The sequence below is a fragment of the Lissotriton helveticus genome, chromosome 7 (genome assembly GCF_964261635.1).
Source record: "Lissotriton helveticus chromosome 7, aLisHel1.1, whole genome shotgun sequence".
In the NCBI taxonomy this organism is placed as follows: domain Eukaryota; kingdom Metazoa; phylum Chordata; class Amphibia; order Caudata; family Salamandridae; genus Lissotriton; species Lissotriton helveticus.
Window position 1 is genome coordinate 1,431,367,706 of NC_136068.1, and position 12,123 is coordinate 1,431,379,828.

At 45.0% G+C, this 12,123-nt stretch overlaps 1 protein-coding gene across 1 annotated transcript in view; it reads left to right on the top strand.

Moving 5' to 3' along the window:
* Nucleotides 1-2,289: 2,289 nt before the first annotated feature.
* Nucleotides 2,290-12,123, top strand: part of LOC144767453 (serine/threonine-protein kinase SBK1-like) — a 174,906-nt gene continuing 165,072 nt past the window's right edge. The window contains exon 1 of the mRNA XM_078650876.1: nucleotides 2,290-2,402. The gene's annotated coding sequence lies outside the window, so the exon portion shown is untranslated. The remainder of the gene's footprint in view (nucleotides 2,403-12,123) is intronic.

A 12,123-nucleotide genomic window follows, 5' to 3' on the forward strand; every position in this document is an offset into this window, starting at 1 on the left:
TTTGCAGGCGCGTTAGGAGGAATTCTGGGAGGCCAAGATACAGCACATTGGCGTAGTCCAGGCGAGAGCCTATCAGTGCCTGCACAGTGACTCTTCTGTGTTTATATTTCATGCAACAGCCATGAACAAGTTTCTTTTAGATACAAACAGGTTCTCACATATGAGAAATGAGACGTGTCAGAGATTATTTGCAGTAATGTAGTGAGCTGCTGCTGGGCTACAATTTTGAACACACACGTCACTATCCCTGAAAATTAATGTAAACATACTTAGAATTTTTTGCACTGTTAGTTATCTGCGCAAAGAAGGCATGAAAGCTGGAACTGGATCATTATTTCAAAGCTAATCAGAAAACAGGGAATACCAAAATACATTTGGCCCAGGTTCCCCAAAATCCTGAAGATGTCCATGAAAGCAGTAACCAACATACCTATCTACTTAAAATAAAAATCTGTGGTTTGGATGTTACATAATGTACTTTGCCAGGGACAAGTTAACCCTCTGTGCAACTTCTTGAGTCAAAACTGTGACTAGAGAAAACACAGATCTCTCCAGCTAATGCATGAACCACCGAAGGAATCTTACTATTATTATTACCCCATGAAATTTGTTGGGCACAAAAAGATCTCTACAGTAGGTGCCTTGACACCATAATAAAAATGCAGCCTTTTTGATTAAATAATCAGAACAGATTTACTATCACATTTGTCCTTGTTGCAAATTTCTTTGCGGCACAGATTGTTTTAAAAAATTTAAATGTTGACTTCATCCTCTATCCTTTGCCACACCTTAACCCCCCATTTATGAGACCCTGGAGTACATCTTTTCCAATTCCAGCACTGCCTATAAACATTGTCAGATCCACTAAAAATATTTGTTGCAATCATATCGAGTTTGACCAGTATTTTTAAAATGCAAAATGTATCTGTGTTGACTCTAAGGATAGTGTCAACCTTTTTTTCCCCTGGGTAAGCCCTGCCTCCAATTTTTTATCTGCTGCCTTGGTCCAAATGTCACCCAGAAAGGAAACAATTAAACGTCAGTAGTCTCAGTACAATGGAGCTGCCCTGACACACGGATGTCCGGCAATGTTTATCTAGTAAAGTGGCACACAAAAGTGGTAAAGTCAGGAAAGCTCAACATGCTATATTCACCTGCAATAGGTTGCCTTCAACTGCATAATATTTATTGCTTGGTGACAGTAACTGTATTTTGAAGGTAGTCTATGTAGGTCCACTCAACCTTTTAAATATTTTGTATATTCTAAGCCTTTTGTGAAGTTATATGTATGACACTTAGGGGCTTATTTATGAGGCTTGCAACACCGTAGCATCACTTTATTTTATGCTCCGAGGGCGCAAGCCTCTCAATCATATCCATGAGGCCACGCAAAGCCACTTTTCATGGCTTTGCATGGCTTCATAGATATGGAGTAAGAGAAAGAAGTGCAAGTCGCTGAGTTACCCTACTCTGCTTTCCCATGCAACACCCATGGATTTTGACGCTGCCTCAGATTCACTTGATCACGTAAACCCGGGTTAGTGCCACACCCTTACGTCTCCCTAGAGCAGGTGTAATGAGGAGAAATATTTTAATTCTCTTGGTTTTTCCCTCTTTCTATGTGTGCTATATTCTGCAGCACACGTAGAAAAAGGAAAGCTCCTCTCTAGATTGTTTATTTACAGGAAGGTGTGTCTTCCTGCACAAAAAAAAAACCTGCATGCAACACAGACACACTTGCACCAGGGTGCCTGCCTTGGCGCTAGCAGGCAAAGTGTGCACCAGAGCAGGGGAGAAAAGACAGGATTTCACCGTATTTCATAAATACAGTGCATTCCTCCCCTTTCACATTGGCATAAAGCAGCGCTAATATCAATATACAAACATACTGCTTTTGTTTCAAAACATGAAGCATGCTATCGCTGAAGCTGCCTCTAAGCCAGACCTGAAAAGACCGTAAACACCTGGCTGGGTAGGAACGGTCCTCTGCCACCTACGAGCATCTTAAACGGTGACGATCCTCCTGCAAAGGCAAATTCCGAAACAAGTAAGTGGCCTTTAAACTAGAAAACTAAATATGGAGATGATCTATCAAAAAGCAGGAGCGCCGTCAAATCACATCTGCAAAGATTCGATTATTTATCGATTAAGGTTTCGAACGCATTGTGTCTGTTGGCATTCCATCCTTTCAGTCGCCTGTGCTTGTCAGCGGCTGCGGTGGGCGGGGCTAGCGGCCCTACGACCAACCTGCTTTTAGGATACAGCTGCTGCGGAGACTGCAGGGGCTGGAGGAACAATGCGAGCAGGGGCGAGGATGTGCTGAAGGGGATCGGAAACCCTCCAAAGCTATTCATCTTCTACGGTAACAAAGAGGATCCAAACAAGGCCAAAACGCTATACATGTAAGTAAATCATATATTTATGAATGCTCTAAGCAGTGCCTGCTCTAGGGTTGCGCAGAATGCGGGGTGCGATTATTCCAGAGGTGCAAGGTAAGGAACAAAAGACGACGCATCTACGTTCAAGTCTGGGCAGCCGATAAGAGCCAATAATGATGTTTAGGGATGTATATTTAGATTTTACAGTGGGTGTGTTTATTTTTACGAGTTTTGTCTTTCCGAAATAATCTAATGGCAGGCAAATAGAGCGATGCGGAAGTACGCGCAGCAATGTGAATCGTATAGTAAACACAACCTCGACTACCCACTGCATCATGAAGAGGGGGATGGTGCGATATTGTGAAGGAGCGACATCATTTTCGCCAGTAAAGCGGACCCACGTAGAGCAGCATATATTTAGGGCCTATAATATTGCAGACTTCACTGATAAATTATGCATGCCGAGTACAGAAAAAAATACAGGCAATATATACTTCAGCCTCGGAATTCAATTTCACAACCACGGCCATTGTTTAGGAGTATTTAGAAATACGTCTTTCCAGGTGCATATTTTCTCTGAATGAACCAGCTTATACGCCGAGAAACGGGGGAATTTTTTGTTCATGGCCACTGCCCCATTAGCGTCATCCTTTTATGTGTGGCACGTCATAACACAAACGGATATCTATGCAAAACACGTGAATAAATGATGCTATATTGAGATCACAATAGGAAGATTAATCATTAATTCAGTGAAAATGGGAGACTTCATGTAAAACTAATAGCAACACCCTTACCGTACTCACTCATTTAATTCCTCCTCATATAGCCTTTTCTGTAGTGAGAGCTACGTCTGATCAGTGAAAATCATCATAAGCTACTGAACACTAGGCAACTTGTGCAATGTTACCAGACGCTCCCACACGCAGCTTAATTCACTTTAAGCCTAATGTTCATATAGCCGGATCGATAAATCAACCATTCAGGATTTGTAAATTTGATTTGATTTGATTTGATTTATCCATTTGTAGAGCGCGCGAATGCCCAAGGGCGTCTTGGCGCTGTGATTTACCTCTGACTCTTGAAGATGTTAATTAGGGATATGCTGAGAAAAGCCACGTTTTAACTTCCTTTCTGAATGATTTCAATGATGGACTGTTTTTTATATCTAGCGGTAGTTGGTTCCAGGTTCTTGCCGTGTGTACCAGGAAACTTCTTCCGCCCCAGTTCGCTCTCTTGAACCTTGGTACCGTGATTGTTTTCTTTTGGCTGGATCTAAGAGGTCTATTTGGCTCATATAGTTTTAAATGGGTTTTTAAAAATTGTGATCCAGTTCCATTGATTGCTTTATATGCTAGGCATAATGTTTTGAATTGTATCCTCTTTTCTATTGGTAACCAATGTAGATTTCTGAGTTTATGGCTGATTCTTTCAAATTTTGGTATCCCTAGTATCAGCCTGGCTGCTGCATTCTGCAGACGTTGGAGTTTGATTAGGATTTTCTTCCTGGCTCCAGCATATAGGCCGTTCCCGTAGTCCAGTCTGGACAAAGCTAATGCTGTCACCACTGTCTTACGTGAGTCATGTGGTAGGTAGGGTAGAATTTTTTAAATCATTTTTAGAATGTCTCACAATGATGATGCCAGTTTATTCGCTTGGGCATCAAAGGAGAGATTTGTATCTAAAGTGATTCCTAGATTTTTCACCTTTTCTGTTGGTTCGGGACATCCTCCTAGTTCTTTTGGCCACCATGAGTGGGTCCATATTTTTGTGTCCCCTCCCAGTATCATGACCTCACTTTTGTCCCCGTTTAGTTTTAGACAATTTGTTCTCATCCATTGGCTGATTTGTACCATGCAGATTTTAAATTTTTCTGCTGTGTTCTCTACGTCTTTATTTATTGAGACCACAATTTGGGTATCGTCAGCGTAGGATATTGGGGTGAAGCCACAGTTCCTTATTAGTTGTGCAAGGGGAGTTACGTACAAATTAAAAAGAGTGGGGCTCATCGAGGAGCCCTGCGGGACTCCACATGGTAGGTTAAATTGATTGGATTTTACCTCTCCCGATTCTATTGAGAAGGTTCTATTCTCTAGATAGGAGGTGATGAGTGCACAAGCTGATTCATGTAGTTGTGCTGTTTTCAGGCGTGTTATGAGGATCTCATGGCTGACTGTATCGAAGGCCGCCGATAGATCAAGTAGTATCAAGGCGGCCTTCGATCCGTTGTCCAGTACTTGCCTGAGTTCCTCCACTGCTGTAATGAGGGCAGTTTCTGTTCCGTGCCCTTCACGGAAGCCGAACTGCGAGTGGTCCAACCAGTTGCCGTCCAGTAAGTATCGGGATAGTTGTTTGTTTAGTAGTTTCTCTAAAACTTTGGCGGCAAAAGGGATCCTGGCTATTGGTCTGTAGTTGTTCGGGTTTTCGCAGTCCAAGTTAGGCTTTTTTAGAAGTGGTCTGATCGATATCATTTTCCAATCATCGGGGAAGATGTTGGTTTTAATGATTTGGGAAAAAAGTTTTTCTAGTATTATACTCAGTTGTTCAGAGCAGATATGCATTATTTTGGATGGACAGGGGTCCATTGGGCTGCCCGAGTTAATGGTGTGAATCTCTTTTTGGATCTGTTCCATTGTCGGGGGAGTGAATAGGAAAGAGGTGGTAGAATCTGTGTCCTTGCTCACTGGGGTTATTGTCTGTAAGTTGTCCCTTTTTGATAATTCTGTGTTATGTTTTTTAAAGGAGTCATATACTAGTGATACTTTGCTGACAAAAAATTCCCCTAACACGTTGCAGAAGTCTGAAGATAGTACTTCTGAGTTGTTATTCTCAAATTTTGATAGTTTTTTAACCGTGTCGAATAGAGTTTTACTTGAATTTTTAGATTCATTGATTTTATGGATAAAGTATTTACTTTTTTCTGTTATGATTAGTTTTTTATAACATGCTAAGGTAGCTTTATATTCTTGTTTAAGATGGGTGTCATAATTAGTTCTCCACTTTTTTTCCGCTCTTCTACATGTCTGTTTCTGGATTTTTAGTGCTTCCGAGAACCATGGCTGTGAGGGGGGTTTTCTTTTTAGAGTAGCTTTCTTTCGTGGGACAGTTAACTCAACTGCATTCTCCAACCATTCGTTAAATTGTTTGCAGGCTGTATTACAATTTTCGTGAAGTGCAGGGTATGATGATTGAAGTGTATCAATGAATGCCTGATTATCCAGTTTAGACCATTCAAGGTACGTTGTTTGTTTGATATGTTCCATAGGTCTTCCAGTGTCCTCTTTGATTTCTAAAGTAGAACTAATTAGTTTGTGGTCTGACCACGGGATAGGGATGGTATCTGTTTTTGTTAGACTTTCACATGAAGTGAAAATACCGTCCAATGTGTGGCCGGCATCATGGGTATCCATGTGTACTTTTTGTTTTAGATCAAAGTTTGACATTGCATCAATAAATGGGGCTACCTTCGGGTCGGAGATTTTTTCTAAATGTAGGTTAAAATCTCCTAAAACTGTATAGTCTGAACTAGTCACACTGGATTCGAGAAACGGGCTTAACAGCTCAATCAACGGCGTTTTTGCACTAGGTGGTCTATATATGAGTAATCCATTGAACGTATATTTGTTCGTAATTTTTATTTGAAATGTTAGGGTTTCACAGTCTGGGGTACTTCCTTTATCTGAAGTTTTGATGTTATAGTCTTTTTTTGCTATAATTGCCAATCCTCCTCCACGTTTTATTTTTCTATCCGCTCTGGAGAAGGAGTAGCCCTCCGGAATGGCCAGTGTCAGATCGGCGTCTGAGGCTTCATCTGCCCATGTTTCGGTAACAAACAGTATATCAATATTATGATTATCTATTAATTCCGCTGTTTCTATGTTGTCTTTAACTAATGACCTTACATTGAGCAATGCGATTTTCAGATGGTACTGTCTGTATTTTGGTATTCTAGTATTGGCCAGACTGTTAATGGGGGAGAAGTCAAAGATTTGTGAGCATGTAGGACAATTTTTACCTTCTTTGTGTGGGTCTATCCAGGCGCATGAGACGCGTGGTCTCAGTTTTTGAAGTTCTTGACTGGAGTATTTCCGTAATCTTTTCTCGACATCGTTTTGGACAGGGGATGTGGCCCTGGGCCCGGTCTTGGCGCGGACGGGCGCAGACGGGCTTGCCTTAGGCACGCCTTCGGCGCGCAAACGGCGCGCCCGCTGCGCGCGTCCGCTGCGCGTTTGTGGAGGGCACATTTTCTAATGGTGTGGAGGGGGCGTGGCCAGCGTCAGTGGGCGTGGCTTGTGCTCGCTCCGATTCTGGCGCCAAGAACTCCGACCCGCCGCAGCCCTGAAATCGGCAGCGCGGGGAGTTCAAAACAAGGTATGGTGAGGGGAGTGCTCTGGTTTTCAAAGTGCGATTTCTAAGCAAGTGAAATCTTTAAAAACAGCATCAATTTATCAACACATACATTTTAAAAGTAATTCTTTAAAATTAGGTGATACAGATCGTTAAAAAGCTCTCCCGGCTATCTCGCCTCAGGAGTGGAGTTATCTCTGTTGAGTGGCTTGGCTTTCGCTCGCTTTAAGGTTTTTTTGCAAGGGGGCGTGGCCAGCGTCAGTGGGCGTGGCTTGTGCTCGCTCCGATTCTGGCGCCAAGAACTCCGACCCGCCGCAGCCCTGAAATCGGCAGCGCGGGGAGTTCAAAACAAGGTATGGTGAGGGGAGTGCTCTGGTTTTCAAAGTGCGATTTCTAAGCAAGTGAAATCTTTAAAAACAGCATCAATTTATCAACACATAAATTTTAAAAGTAATTCTTTAAAATTAGGTGATACAGATCGTTAAAAAGCTCTCCCGGCTATCTCGCCTCAGGAGTGGAGTAAAGTAATGCTTATCACTCGCAAGGGTAACCAGGTACTGATGGGTGGAGAGTTGGCTGCTGCTGGTCACTGTTAGTCGAACAGCCAGGTCTTAAGAACATGTCTGAATTCATGGAGGGTGGGTGAGGTCCGGAGGTGGAGGAGAAGGCTGTTCCAATTTTTTACAGCCAGGTAGGACAAAAAGTGGCTGCCGCTTCTGCTTCGGCAGAAGCGTGGGGTGTCGGCGCAGAGGTAGAGTGCGGGTGTCTGGCGGGTGTGAGGAAATACAGTCTATAGTTTAGGCAGGCTTGTCCTTGATCGTGCATGGCTTTGTAGGAATGGGTCAGCATTTTGAACTGACAGCTTTTTGTGTACGGAGAGCCAATGGAGTTGTTGAGGTGAGAAGTGATGTGGGCTTGCAGAGGTAAGTCATGGTTGAGCCTGGTGCTGAGTTCTGGATGATCTGCAGTCTGTTTAGTAACTTGGTGGTGACACTCAAGTAGAGAGAGTTGCCATAGTCTCCAGGCGGCTGGTGATGAGGGCCTTGGCGAAGATGCATCTGGTGCTGATAGGGATCCACTTGAAGATTTTCTGGAGGATGCAGAGCATGAGGGAACATGCTGAGAAGACTGCGTTGATTAGTTTTTTCCTTGTGAGTCTGCTATTCAGTATAATGCTGAGGTTCTTGGCATGGTCTGCAGGTGTGAGGGTGGGGCCCAGGTCTGCTGGCCACCAGGTGGCATTCCAGGGTTTGCGCTGTTCTCGAAAATGAGTACCTCCGTTTTGTCAGTGTTAAGCTTGAGGCAGTTGTTTAGCATCCAGCTTTCGACGCTGGTCAAACATCTGTGGAAATTAGTTTTGGTGTTAGCTGGGTCCACGGATAACGAGAGTGTGAGCTGAATGTCGGCAGCATATGAAATGATGTTCATACAGTGGGCTCCGACTAGGGTGGCCAGAGGGGCCATGTATGCGTTGAACAGGGTGGGAGTCAGTGAGGATCCCTGGGAATGCAGCAGAGTATGTTCTTTGGACCCGAGATGTAGTGTAGAGGGTGGACGCCCTGAGTTCTTTCAGTAAGCAAAGATGTAATATCAATCAATCAATCAAGGACATTTATAGAGCGCACTACTTACCCGGAGGGTCTCAAGGCGCTAGGGGGGGGGGGGTGCTGCTACTGCTCGAACAGCCAGGTCTTGAGCTTCTTCCTGAAGGAGAGGTGGTCTTGGGTCAGGCGCAGGTCGGTCGGGAGGGGGTTCCAGGTCTTGGCGGCCAGGTGGGAGAAGGACCTTCCTCCTGTTGTCGTTCTTCGGATGCGGGGGACGGCGGCGAGGGCGTGACTGGCTGATCGGAGGTGGCGTTTGGGAGCGTAGAAGTTGATGCGGTTGTTGAGGTAGCTCGGGCCTTGATCGTGTAGGGCTTTGTGTGCGTGGGTGAGGAGACGGAAGGTGATTCTCTTGTTGACGGGGAGCCAGTGCAGGTCTCTCAGATGTCCGGAGATGTGGCTGCGTCGGGGGATGTCGAGGATGAGTCTGGTTGAGGCGTTCTGGATCCGCTGGAGTCTCTTCTGGAGCTTGGCGGTGGTTCCGGCGTAGAGGGCGTTGCCGTAGTCCAGTCGGCTGGTGACGAGGGCCTGGGTGACCGTCTTCCTGGTCTCGGTGGGGATCCACCGGAAGATCTTCCGTAGCATGCGCAGGATGTTGAAGCATGACGAGGAGACGGCGTTGACTTGTCTGGTCATGGAGAGGGAGGAGTCCAGGATGAAGCCCAGGTTCCGTGCGTGGTCTGTCGGTGTGGGTGCGGTGCCCAGGGCGGGGGGCCACCAGGAGTCGTCCCAGGCGGAGGGCGAGGAGCCCAGGATGAGGACTTCCGTCTTGTCTGAGTTCAGTTTCCGGCGGCTGGTCGTCATCCACTCGGCTACATCGTACATCCCTTCGTGAAGGTTGGCTCTGGAAGCGGCGGGGTCGTTGGTCAGGGAGAGGATCAGCTGGGTGTCATCGGCGTAGGAGATGATGTTCAGGTTGTGTTGGCGTGCGATGGGCGCGAGGGGGCTCATGTAGACGTTGAAGAGGGTGGGGCTCAGCGAGGATCCTTGAGGGACGCCGCAGATGACTTCGGTGGCCTCTGATTTGTACGGTGGTAGGCGGACTTTCTGTGTTCTTCCGTCGAGGAAGGAGACGATCCATTCCAGTGCCTTCTCCTGAATTCCGACGTTGCTGAGGTGCTGCACTAGGGTGCTTCCCATTTTAGTGGGATAACGTATCAACGCTTCAGAGAGGTCAAGGAGAATCAGGGCTGAAGTGTTCCCCTGGTCCTGGAGGGTTCTGATGTAATCTGTGGCTGCTATCAGGGCAGTCTATGTGCTGTGATTTGAGCAGAACCCTGATTGGGAGGCGTCCAGGAGTTTGTTGGTTTCCAGGTGGATGGTGAGTTGGCGATTGATGTCTTTTTCCAGGACTTTAGCCGGGAAGGGCAGGAGTGACATAAGTCTATAGTTTTAAAGTTCCCCATGATCAGCAAAGGGTTTTTTGAGTAGGCGTTTGATTTCTGCATGTTTCCATTCCACTGGGAAGGATGCAGAGGTGACGGAGGTGGTGAGGATTGAGGTGAACTCTTAGCTGATGGTGTTGTTTCCTAGGTTGAACATGTGGTGATGACAGGGTCTCTGGGGGCACCTGAGTAGATAGATCTCTGATGGTGGTGGTGGTCTGTTGGTGAGAGGGTCCCACACTGTGATCCTTCGTGTTGAGTTGGAGTTGGTGACATCTGGTAAGTTGTGGTTGCTGGGAGGTTGGTGGTTGGGGGTCGAAGTGTCTGTAGATGGATGAGATTTTTATGAAGTAGTCTGCAAAAGTGTCCCAGAGCGACTGGGAGGGGGTTATGGTGTTTTCAGAAGCCTGAGGGTTGGAGAACATTTTGACGATGCGGAACAGTTCTTTGCTGGGGTTGCAGCTGGCTTCGAGGCGGGTGCCCAGGAGTCCCTTCTCACTTTTTTAAGGTTTGTATGGTACAGGTTTAGTGCCTGTTTAAAGGTGGCTCTGTTTCTGGATGATTTGTTGGTGCACCATGGGTGGTTGTGATGGAGAAGTGAACCATTGAGTATTCCGATCAGGTTAGTTTGGTCATGTTGCTGTATCTGATCCTTTTGCTTGCTGTAAAGATGGGGTCTAGTGTGTGACCGGTGATGTGCATGGTGTCAGTGACTATTTTGGTGAGGCTTAGGCTGTTCATGCTCTTAATCAGGTTGACTGTGTTAGACTTGTTGAGTCCTGAAGGTGGAAGTTGAGGAAGATCAAGCTCTTGGATTTGATGGCTAGGGGAGTGATGAAGTCAGAGATGACTTTGCAGAATGACAGCCGTAGACCTGGTGGTCTGTATGCCAGGGTGTACCTGGTAGTGGTTAGGTTGTCAATGTTGAGCTGGAGGTGTAGGTGTTCCATGATGGGGGTGGAGTAGTCTGTGGTTGCAGTGCATGGAGGGACTCTTTGTGGATGATGGCTATTCCACCTCTGTGTTTGTTACTGCGATCTTGGGTATGATATTGCAATTTTTTGGCATGTTGTTGGCGATGTCTGGTGCTGAGGCAGGATTCAGCCAGGTTTCGGTTAGTAAGACCCATTGAGCCAGATGCTATGGTTTGAACAAAATACTTTGACTATGGGCACTATGACAGGGTTGCCATGTATGTCAGAGCATGGCCTTTGGGGATGTATGAACATGTGTGCGTATGTAGGGGATATATGGGTAGGGTAACTAAGAGACTGTGTTGTATGTACTTGTGGCACAGGATATACCTTTTGCTATATGTGGCACCGTAACATGTATAACTCAAACAGAAGTAATTTAGTGAAGAAAAATGTTCTGCAAAAACATTCAGGATATAGAAAAATTTTCTGAATTTTAAATTTCTCCAACTCATAATCATTGCTCTATTTATTACTTATAAATATGGCACTGTATTGAGAAAATTAAACTGAACTATTAACTTTGTATATGTGGATTCCATAAGACTCATCATTTAAATCTTCTCATATTTGCAAGTGTCATTGTTACAAACACCAAGGGGCACATGCATCAAAGGTTTTTGTGAGCGTAAACGGTGCTATTCGCAAAATGTGTTGGGGATGCGCAATTTAGGTAATCGCTTTTTTTTTGCGAATTCCTATATTGCAATCGCATTTAAGGAATCGCAATTTGCGATTCATTAAATGTAATGCAAGAACCACTTTTAAATAGTGATTTTGCTACTTGGGGCCGCAAATTACAGAGCATTTAAACTGGTCGGTAATTTGCAAAAACTTTGAAAAATGCACTAAAGTTCACTTTCAAAGTTTCATGTTTCGCACGCACATGCCCTTGGGGCATGTGTGTGCGCAACATGGGTGCACATCACAATTTCAGGGGTGCAACAGAGTGTCCTTTTGACACCCTTGCACCCTTGAAATTGCATATGCAATTTCTCATTCATTCCTATGGGCCTGAAGGCCCATAGGAATGAATGGGGAGACATTCCTTAACTGCGACTCGCAATTTGCGAGTCGCAATTAAGGAATGTTTAGGAATCGCCATTTTTATAGCTATTTCTACATGCTTAGGCTTTTGCGAGTCCTTAATTGCGATTCCTTAATAATCGCAATTAAGGACTCGCAAAATCCTACCTTGATGCATGTACCTGCAAGCATCTTGCTCTCAGTGGCCTGTAGACATGCCATATTTATAAAAGAAACATACATAAATGGGAGGAAATGTAAGTGAATAAACATGCTTCATGAGACACTAAGAGGTATTTGGCTTAATGTTTCATAGAGAAAGCTTTATTCACTTTAAATTTCTCCCATTACAAATACAATGACTATTTTTCAGATATAAAGATGGTACCTGTCTAATGGCCACTGGGAACAA